Genomic DNA, 11,218 nt, shown 5'->3' on the forward strand with positions numbered 1-11,218 from the left:
TGGATTGACAATGGATGGAAATATATACAGTGGTGCCTCGCAAGACGAAATTAATTCGTTCCGCAAGTCTCTTCGTCTTGCGAGTTTTTCGTCTTGCGAAGAACGGTTTCCCATAGGAATGCATTGAAAATCAATTAATGCGTTCCTAGGGAAACCGCCTTCAGACCAGGTCCGGGGACAGTCTGTCCCCCGACCTCTTCTGAAGGCTGGGGGGGGGGGGGGACAAGGGCTTTTCTTCCCACCCCCAGCATTTTAAAAAACCCCAGGACAGCGGAGGACGTCTCCGCTGTCCGGGGCGATTTAAAAGCCCCTGGGAAGGCAGGCAGGGGGGACAAAGACTTTCGCCCCCGCCAGCCTTCAGAAGAGGTCCAGGACCTCTTCTGAAGGCTGGCGGGGGGCGAAAGTCTTTGCTCCCCCCGCCTGCCTTCAAAAGCTGTCCGGCCCAGGCTTCGCGGACCTCTCCGCAAGCAGCGGCAGCTGGATATATTTTCTTTTTAAATTTCTTTTTTTCAGCTATTTGCTTTTTGTATTTTGTATCTTTTTTATTTTTATTTTGTTTTTCTATGTGTGTTTGTTAGTTTGTTAATCTCTGTTATAATTTTCTTTATTTTGTAAACCTATGGTTTTTTTTGTAAAAACTATGAGTTTTTTTTTGTAAAACTATAATAAATATCTTAAAAAAAAAAAAGAGAGAGCCAATCTTCGGCAAGGAGGAGGAAGGCATGAGGAGGGGGCAGGATCGGGCCCCAGGGGACCGCCTGGCTTGGCAGGGCTCCTCCGACAGTGGCTGGGCAGGGGCCCGGAAGGGGAAAGCGGAGCCCCCCTCTGACTTCCTCACGCAGCGCGTAGTTAAACTGTGGAACTCCTGCCCACAGGATCCTGGGCGCTGGTTTCCAAAAGGCAATTCTTCTCTCGGTTGCCTTGCGCCAGAGGCTGCTTACACGTCCGCAGTAGCCTTGCATTCCCCCACAAGCCCTTAGGAGGGGGGGGCTGGGTGTCTCCTGGCCAGAGGGGGGGGGGGCCACGAGGAGGCACATATAAGCCAGCCTCTGGCATTGGCCCACTTTGGCAGCCTTCTGCTTCTTCTTTGGCAATCCCTCGTAGCCGAGGAAGATGGTCCTCCATGAACACAGTCTTAACAATGAGTCCGTAAGTGACTTTGGAGGCCAATTCTGGATCCACACGTCCTTCCACAGTGGGGACATTGGTTTCCAGGCAGGAGTTCATCCCAGTGACGGTTAGCCAAGCAAGCTTCATCATTATTATTATTATTATTATTATTATTATTATTATTATTTATATACCACCTTATACCCAAAGGTTATAGCACATTTCTCCCTTGCATCCTGAGTTCGAGTGTCTTCAAAGCCCACGACACCTTTGGTAAAGGCTGTTCTCCAACTGGAGCACTCGTAGGCCAGTGTTTCCCAGTTGTCGGTGTTTATGCTACATTTTTAAAGATTTGTCTTGAGAGAGTCTTTAAACCTCTTTTGTTGACCACCAGCATTACACTTTCCATTTTAAAGTTTGGAATGGAGTAGCTGCTTTGGAAGACGATCATCAGGCGTCCACACAACATGACCAGTCCAACGAAGTTGATGTTGAAGAACCATTGCTTCAACACTGGTGATCTTTGCTTCTTCCAGTACACTGGCATTAGTTTGCCAAGTGATGTGTACATTTTTTCTGAGACACCATTGATGGAATCTTTTGAAGAGTTGGAGATGGCGTTTATAAGTGGTCCATGTTTCACAAGCATACAGTAAGGTTGGTAGTACAATAGCTTTGCAAACAGGCATTTTGGTTTCCCTGCACATGTCCCAGTCCTCAAAAACTCTGCACTTCAATCAGGAGAAAGCCGCACTTGCAGTGCTCAGGCGATGCTGGATTTCAGCATCAGTGTCGGCCCTTGTGGAAAAATAACTGCCCAGGTAGGAGACGTGATTGACATTTTCCAACATTACACCATTGAGTTGGATTTGTGGCACTGCGGAGGGGTTGTTGAGTGATAGGCCAAGCTTTTCATAAGCTTCTGCAAAGATATTTAGGAGGGTTTGGAGGTCATTCTCTGAGTGTGCACACACTACGTTGTCATCAGCATCTATGACGGAAGTTACGGTAACCTTACTCTTTGCTTTCTGCCTGCTCAGATTAAAGAGCTTTCCATCTGTTCAATATATGGTTTCTACTCTTGTGGGTTCTACTCTTTGACAACGTGAAGGATCCTGGCAATGAAAATAATGAATAGAGTTGGGGCAATAACACAACCCTTTTTAACACCTGATCCCACTGTGAATGGTTCACTTTGAAAGCCATTGTTGCTGTCATATTATCATAGAGGAGCCAAAGGATGTTCACAAATTTATCTGGGCAGCCAATTTTCAGAAGGACAGTCCACAGGGCATTACGATTTACAGTGTTGAAAGCCTTAGTCAGGTCAATAAACGCCATAGACAGGGGTTGGTTTTGCTCTCTGCATTTTTATTGAAGCTGTCAAGCGGTGAAAATCATGTCCACTGTCCTCCTAGAAGTCTAAAACCATTTTGGGGAGCCTCAGATATGGTTAGGAAACTGTTTGCTAAAATCCTTGCAAGAATTTTGCCGGCTGCAGCTAATAGAGAGATGCCTCAATAGTTTCCGCAATCCGCTCTGTCACCTTTTTTAAAGGGATTGATAATTTTGGCGTCCCTAAAGTCTGCTGGGATCTCTACTCTCTCCCAGATTTTTCCGATGAGCTTGTGAAGTTGTTGTGTTCTGCCCACTTTGAAGACTTCAGCAGGTATCCCATCAGGTCCGCTGGCTTTGTTGTTTTTCATTTGGTTAATAGCTGTACACAACTCTCCCAGATTTGGAGATATTGCGAGCTCATCTCTGTCTTGGTTTTGCAGAATTTGTGAGAGAACCTCAACAGCTATGGGGTAGTTGCGGCTCAGGAGATGCTGGTAATGTTCTTTCCAGATCAGTGCAATAGCTTCTTTATCTTTGAGAAGTGTGATACCGTCTGCTGAGCATAGGGGGCATATGCCATGATTTATTGGCCCATAGATGGTCTTTGTGGCTTTAAAGAAACTCTGTGCATCATGAGTGTCGGCTAAGTGCTGGATCTCTTGAGCTTTCTTTATCCACCAGGTGTTTTTTAGTTCTCTGGTTCTTCTTTGAACCTCAGCCTTAGCGTTGGCATAGGTTTTTTTTCTTAGTGGCACAGTTTCTATCTCTTTGCCAGATCTGAAATGCCTTCCTTTTCTTGTCAATAATGTGTTCAGTCTCACCGTCATTCTCATCAAACCAGTCCTGGTGTTTCTTGGTTTGCTATCCAATAGTTTGTTCGCAGGCTTCAATAATGGATGTTTTTAGCTTGGTCCTGTGTTCCTCGATTTTATCAGAGAACTCCAAAAGCAGATGGTCCTTACGAGTCGTTTGGAAGCAATCCCGCTTAATGGGATCTTGAAGGGCTTGAGTGTTCATTTTGCGCCTTGGTTTCCTTCCTTTAAGCCTGCGTTGAGGTATAATCTTAATAGCCATTGTGGAGCGTATTAGTCGGTGATATGTCCAGCAGTCGTCGGCACTCGTCATAGCTCTGGTAAGGAGCACATCACGGCGATCTTCAGCTTGGACCATTACATCGTCTAAGAGGTGCCAATGGTTCGACCAAGGATGCCCCCATGATGTTTTTAATTTATTTTTTGTCGAAAGAGTGTGTTGGTAATAACAAGGTTGTGCGCTGCACATATCGTAAGTAAATAAGATTCCATTCTGGGTGTCTCCTGGGCTGAGCATGAAGTCGGAGGGGTGTCCCCGCTAGGAGGCCCAGCTAAGCCAGCCTCTGGCCTTGGCCCACATTGGCAGCCAAGCAATGCACTGGCTGCCTTTGCAATTCAGGGAGCAGGACAGCAGCCAGCAAGACCCACAAGGAGACCCAGCAGCCCCACGGCCTCCCTCTTACCACCAAGAGACCTGCCCTTGCCCAAGCCAAGTTCCAGCAGGACTGCCTTGCAGGGGGTTGGACTAGATGACCCTCGCGTCCCCCCCCCCTCTACAATTCTAGGATTCTAAGCAGGTGCAGGCTGCCTGATTCTGGCTTGATCTTTGGGATTTGTGCTACATTCACCCTGCAAGGAAAGGCAGACGAGTTAAGCGCTAACCTTGCCTCTTCCATCCCAGCCTCCAAAACCTGACCCCCCAAGGGCCTTTAGGGATGCCAGCAAAGCAGCAGTGCATGACCCAAGAGGGGAGGGTGCGGGTATGTGCAAGAGGCAGCTGGCACGCCCAGGGCGGCTGGTTGTGGGGCAGGAGGTCTGCATGTGGCTTCTCAGCTGGAGGAGGCCTGAGCGTGTCGCGTGCCTGCTCTTAAAAAGCCTTTCCCTCAAGGCACGTAAACTAAAAGGAGCAAGTCAGAAGTGGTATAAATCCATCTCATCCTTCAAGGTCAAGGTGTGGATTGCAAAGACCCTGTACAAGCCAGAGCAGGCCAGGCAGGTGAGAGCTCAAGCTCCAGGGCATAAAAGACGGAGATAAACAAAAACCAAGGCTGTCCGGATCAGTCAGCTGGTGAGGGATTAAAAACATGTTAGCATACCCAATTAGCTGTGCGAGACAGGATGGAAGGGATGAGGCCAAGTGACGAAGGGTATCAGCATGGAGGGTACGTGTTTTTATCTTGTGAACCGCACCGAGATCTTTGGATGAAGGCTGGTATATAAATCAAATAAATATTTTTCTAAACAAGAAAATAGCACTGGCAGACTTCTGGATTTGTTCAACCGCGGAACTCCCACAGGAGGCAACCACCAACCTAGATGGCTTTAAAATAGGGTGAGACAATACTAGAAACCCCAGGAGGGGAGACGAGTCTTGAGTTTGAATTCTGCTTGCAGGTTTCCCACAGGCATCTGGTTGGCTGCTGTGAGAAGAGGATGCTGTGCTAGATGGGGCCCCTTTGGCCGGATCCAGCAGGGCTACTTTCACCTTCTTCTGCATGTCCCAGGCTCAGCAGCAGAGCCAGCCATGGGCTGACTCTCAGGGAGTCGCACTCCAGCTGTAGCACACAGGGCTCCTCGGAAGCCTCTGCCCCATTGCAAGGGGTCCAGAAACACAACCAGAGCCCGGCAGCAGCTGGATTTGGGCCAAAGGGGTCCCATTGCGTCCAGCATCTTGTTCTCACAGCAGCCGACCTGATGGGAAGCCCACAGGGAGGGCTGGAGGGCACAGTGAGTCGCGCCCCCCACTTGGCATTCCCAGCAGCCCCCTGGAGAGCACAGGCGTCATGGCCAGCAGCTGCCCAGAGCCTTTGGGTCCTGCATGGATTTGTATGCAAGATTAAGGGCATCCTAGTTCAACAAAGGTCCGTATAGTTAAAGCTCTGGTTTTCCCAGTAGTGATGTATGGAAGTGAGAGCTGGACCATAAAGAAGGCTCATCGCCGAAGAATGGATGCTTTTGAATTCTGGTACTGGAGGAGACTCTTGAGAGTCCCATGGACTGCAAGAAGATCCAACCTCTCCATTCTGAAGGAAATCAGCCCTGAGTGCTCACTGGAAGGACAGATCGTGAAGCTGAGGCTCCAAGACTTTGGCCACCTCATGAGAAGAGAAGACTCCCTGGAAAAGACCCAGATGTTGGGAAAGATGGAGGGCACAAGGAGAAGGGGGCGACAGAGGACGAGATGGTGGGATAGTGTTCTCGAAGCTACCAGCATGAGGGAGAGAGTGGAAGACAGGAGGGCCTGGCGTGCTCTGGTCCAGGGGGTCATGAAGAGGCGGACACCACTAAACGACAACAACAACAACAACAAGTTCAACAGTGCCCATCATAGCCACCCTTCCATATTTTATGTGCTGAAGGAAGAAGAGGTGAAATGATGAAGAGAGCAGGAGAGGCCCTTTCCTGGTCCTGAATTCAGTGTCACCTGGCCATCCCGTTCTGGGAGGAGTCCTGGGAGGCTGCCAACATCACATCCAGCCCCCCTTCCGCTCCCCACTTGGCTTAATGAACTCAAAAATTGGTCCTTTGTTCCATGACATTTTTTGCTGTTCCTGATACAGTACAAGCAAATTCTGCGCTCACCTGCCCTTTTCCAGGAGAGGATCCGAGTCTCCAACCACAGAAGCTGACTCCCCTTCACAGGGATCTGCTTGGATCCCCTTGTGCTGGATTCAGGTCAGTGCTGCCTCCCTCTGGGCAGAACTGGGGCTCAAAACAAGGAGCCTGAAGTAGCCATGCCTGACCCCTTGGTAGTCCAGCAGATATCCCATCAGGGAAGTCACCCAGCTCAGTCCTGCCCCTTTGACCTGCAGGTGCCCCCCCCCCGGCACTGCTGGGGCAAGAGGTGGCAAGGGGGGTCAAATGCAGAGGCGGGGGTGGGTGTGCTGCCTTCCCCTCCAGCTCTCATTGCCAAGCAAGTCTGCAAAGTGGACACTGGAAACTCCTGACAAACTGCCCCCCCCAAAAGTTAGTAGAAAGCTTCTGCAAAGCCGAACAACATGCAATTGAATGCTAGTAGTAAGTAAGCAAGTAAGTAAATAAATATAATAATAATAATAATAATAATAATAATAATAATAATAATAATAATCCCCCACCCATTTCGCTGGGTTGCTGCAGCCACTCTTTCCCCGTAAAAATGACCCACCAGCATTAACTATTTAGTTTATATCCTGCACTTCCTCCGGAGGGGAGGGGGGACATTTGGAGAGGAGAAGTGGTGGTGGTGGGAGTGGAGGGGGCTACTCAAAGCCCTCTCCTCAAGCCTTTGGGACAGCTCAGTTGGTAGAGCAGTGTAGGTTCAAGCCCCATGTTGGGCAGGGGGTTGGGCTAGATGACCCTCAGGGACCCTTCCAACTCTACAATTCTATGATCCATCCCCCAGTCCCCTGCTTCAGATTGTCCCCTTCCCAAGAGGCCTTCCCTGGAGGTCTGGCCTTGTGGGGGGCTGCGAGGGGGCCCTGGCGCCATGCTGGGGCTCTGGGAGCCAGAGGGGCTGCCAGGAGGCCCAAGGCTGGGCATCATCTCTCCAGGGCCTCCCGCAGAGGGTGAGAGGGGGCTGCTTCCTCTCAAGAAGCCCTCCCGCCTCTTCCCCAGGAGGTGAGCTCAGGCGCCCCCCTGTTGAATCTCAGCCTCCTCACCAGATGGCTCCCCACAACTGACCTTGAGGGCAAGTCTCCTTCCACGGCCATCGCTATGTGGCAACCCCAGCTGGGAGCGTGGCTACTTTCTGAAGAGGAGGGAGGACCATGGGGTTGCCAAGCAACCAGGGAACCCCATTGCCCAGCCTGGAGTGTGGCGGTTGCTAGGCAACATGGGGGTAGGGGATGTTTTCCAATCCCAGCCGCTTCCTTGCAGAGTGAGGCCCCTGGGCCACCTGGCTCCATATTGTCCGAACTAGAAAGAACGGACTGACATCAAGATGGATGAAGGGGAGATTAAAGAAGAATGAAGTGGCTGCGTCAGGAAGTAATGGACTTACGTTTGCGGGAAACCTGATTATTATTATTACTTAAAATTGTATTAAATTTAAATAATTTGGGCTGATTTGTAATCATTTGGAAAACCAATAAAAATAATATATATAAAAAGAAAGGAGATTCTTTAGGAAGAACTTTCTGAAGGCAAGAGCTGTTCAACAATGGGACTCCCTCAGAACGTGGTGGAGACTCCTTCCTTGGTGGTTTCTAAGGAGAGGTTGGATGTCCATCTTTCAGGGATGCTGAGATTCCTGCATTGCAGGGGGTTGGACTAGATGACCCTGCGGGTCCCTTCCAGTTCTACTGTCCTGTGATTCTATGGGCCAGAGGGTGGCGCTTGGCCCCGCAGGTGAAGCTTGAGCATGGCAAGTGCAGTGCTGAGGCCATCGCTAGGCCTGGACAGTTGAGGCTTCAGCCAGAAATAGGGACTTAGTGTGCAGCAGCTTAGAGCATGCCCCATATATCAGTTAATAATTGGCATTACGCACTGGTGCTTATTATGGAATATTTGCAAACAGTCTGATCTTATTGTCTACCTCCTCTTGGGAAGTAAACAACAACATCAAAAGTAACCCTGCTCTAAACTCCCTTGATTTCTGGCTCCACGAGACCCAATCACGCTTGCTTTGCAACCGAAAGGGCATTGCAGTCTGTGCAGACCTCTCTCTCAGGAAGCATTAAGAGGCTGGTTGGAGGTCTGCCCTAGACATATTCGTGCCGTTTTCACCAAAGCAAATAAGCTGAACACAAAAAGGCTTATGGGGGGGGGGGAAATGTTTTGGAGAACAGGTCTGCTTTGTTTGTCCTGAAACAACAGCTGCCTCTATATTGGAGCTTTTCGTGTTGTTGAGGCATTTGTTTTCCCATAATGAGTTGGAAGCAGAATGAGAACTGAAGTTGCGCACAGCACTGTGTGCAGAGCAGAATAGGACCCAGCCATGTCCTCCCCCCCATGGCCAAGATCCTTCTGTAATGTCTACACTCAAGTAAGTCACATTCACCAGAAATCTTTTTCACTGTTAAAATACCACCTCTTGATCCAGGTCGGGGTTAGTATTAATTGTCCCTTGCATTGTTGTTGAGTTGTTTAGTGGTGTCCGCCTCTTCGTGACCCCCTGGACCAGAGCACGCCAGGCCCTCCTGTCTTCCACTGCCTCCCGCAGTTTGGTCAAACTCATGCTGGTAGCTTCGAGAACACTGTCCCACCACCTCGTCCTCTGTCGTCCCCTTCTCCTTGTGCCCTCCATCCTTCCCAACATCAGGGTCTTTTCCAGGGAGTCTTCTCTTCTCATGAGGTGTCCAAAGTATTGGAGCCTCAGCTTCAGGATCTGTCCTTCCAGTGAGCACTCAGGGCTGATTTCCTTCAGAATGGAGAGATTTGATCTTCTTGCAGTCCATGGGACTCTCAAGAGTCTCCTCCAGCACCAGAATTCAAAAGCATCCATTCTTTGGCGATCAGCCTTCTTGATGGTCCAGCTCTCACTTCCATACATCACGACTGGGAAAACCATGGCTTTAACTATACGGACCTTTGTTGGCAAGGTAATGTCTCTGCTTTTTAAGATGCTGTCTAGGTTTGTCATTGCTTTTCTCCCAAGAAGCAGGTGTCTTTTAATTTCGTGGCTGCTGTCACCATCTGCAGTGATCATGGAGCCTAAGAAAGTAAAATCTCTCACTGCCTCCAATTCTTCCCCTTCTATTTGCCAGGAGGTGATGGGACCAGTGGCCATGATCTTCGTTTTTTTGATGTTGAGCTTCAGACCGTATTTTTGCCCCTTGCAGGCCCTCTCTTAATTCCTCTAAGTCTTATTTCTCATCCAGCGAGATGCCTTTCATTAATGGCTTCTTCTCATCTTTGTAACAAAATAGTAATACTTTGCTATATGGAAAAAAATAATGAAGAAAGCCAGTAATTAAAACCTCCCTTCCTCACCCAAGAACAGAAAGTGTGGGGTCATGGAGGGTTCTGCCTGTCTCACAGGCACTTTAAAATCTTAATGAAACTGCTGAGCGAAGTCATTCAGAGATTGGGAGCGAAGGGAGGACTCCAGCCTCCCAGTTCTACTTTTCATCAATTTGGGTGCTGAACTGGTGCCTGGGATCGTTATGGACAGGAGATGTGGGAAATAAAGGAAAGTGGAATCCAGGGAAGAGAGTTTTTGTTGGCAGGAAGGTGGTGCTCAGCACTGTTCTGGATGAGGCTGCATTCGCCCCCCTCCCATCTTGATGATGCTGAGCTACATGGTCACTAGAGAACTGAGGGGCACTCAGCACTTTTCAGAGGCTAGCAGGTATGTCATCTGCAGCAGTTCATGGCCTGGTGACTTCTAAACTGAATGACCGCAGGGTTGTGAGCATGCCACTATCTTCTGGGAGGGATCCTGGAAACCACAGGCCATGTAGCTTAACGTCCTAACCTGGAAAACTGGTGGGAAGTCTTTATTGTATTGAAATATACTTTTCTTTATTGTTTTACTGTCTATTTTTCTTTGCATTTTTAATTTATTTTTTTCTTTTTCTTTATATTATTCTTTATGTATGGCTTGTTACTGATGTATTTACTTTGCAATAAAAAGTCTTTAAAAAACAAAAAACAAAAATTGGGCATCCAAAAGCAAGGGAGTCAACAAGTATCTGAAAGCAAGGAGGCGCACATTTTCCTTTTTCATATCCTCTGTCCTGTCTATTGACCCAACTGCACTGTACCATTCATGAAACTGGCATCTGAAAGCAAGGGGGGCATTTCCGTAGCAGTTGTGAAGGGGGGGGGGGGTTGCAAGGAAAACTTGAACATTAAAGGGACTAGATAAGCAGGGACCCGGGTGAAAGGCCACCAGCCAACTCAGGAGGGAGGTCCCCAAAAGATGGGCACCACAGAGCCAAGTTAGAGAACTGGGGGGGGGCTGGCAGTCTTAGGGGCAGGATCTGATCAGAAAATGGGTGCAAACACTTTGAAGCAGACCAGGAAGCATCTTGCAAGTAAGAAGGCTCTGAAGTTTTCTCTGCCTTTGTCTGGGACCCCCTCCAGTTCGTTCTAGCAAATGGGATCAAACTGAGGGGTCCAAGAGTAAAATTGAGAACCAGTGTAAGGAACTATGGGTGATCTGTACTTTGTTTGCAGTACGATGGTTACCTCAAGGATCTTTTAACTCAAGTGGTCACCTTGAAGGGGATCCTCGAAGATCAGACAGACAACTAGGGGCTTCTGATTCTGGTCTGCCTTAATGGAGGCAGCTCCCATGACTGTGGGAGATTGTTGGCAAAGAAAAAACAAGGGTAATTATCTTTGCAAGTTCCCCCCAGGGACAGGGGGGAACTGGCTTCACACGCAGATAGTCTCGGTACCCAGCTCTCTGGCATGGATTGTGGGGGTCAGGGAGGCACTGAGTGCAAAAGCCCTTCGCCTGCCGAAAACCCTCCTTCTCCGCCATTAAGAAGCAAAGGTTCTCCTATTAAGAGTTTAATTTAGACTAATGTACAGGTGTGTGCTAGAAGAGATGAGATCAACTGTGGAATTGAAGCAGCTGCAAGGTTGTTAAGGTTTGAACTTGAAAGATTTCATTCGGTGTAAAAGATGAGGGGGAGCCTACGGCTTCTTGATATAAAGTTTTCTTTTGTACATTTATGATTCGGCAACCCTCCCTTGAAGTGCTTTGTTCAATTTGTGTATGTACAGGGAAGTGGGTTGAAACTGGATTGCAGATATGGAATATAACATCAAATGGAACTGTGTGTGTAAAAAAAGGAAAAGGAATAAGG

The sequence above is a fragment of the Podarcis muralis genome, chromosome 3, assembly GCF_964188315.1.
Source record: "Podarcis muralis chromosome 3, rPodMur119.hap1.1, whole genome shotgun sequence".
NCBI classification, from domain to species: Eukaryota; Metazoa; Chordata; class Lepidosauria; order Squamata; family Lacertidae; genus Podarcis; species Podarcis muralis.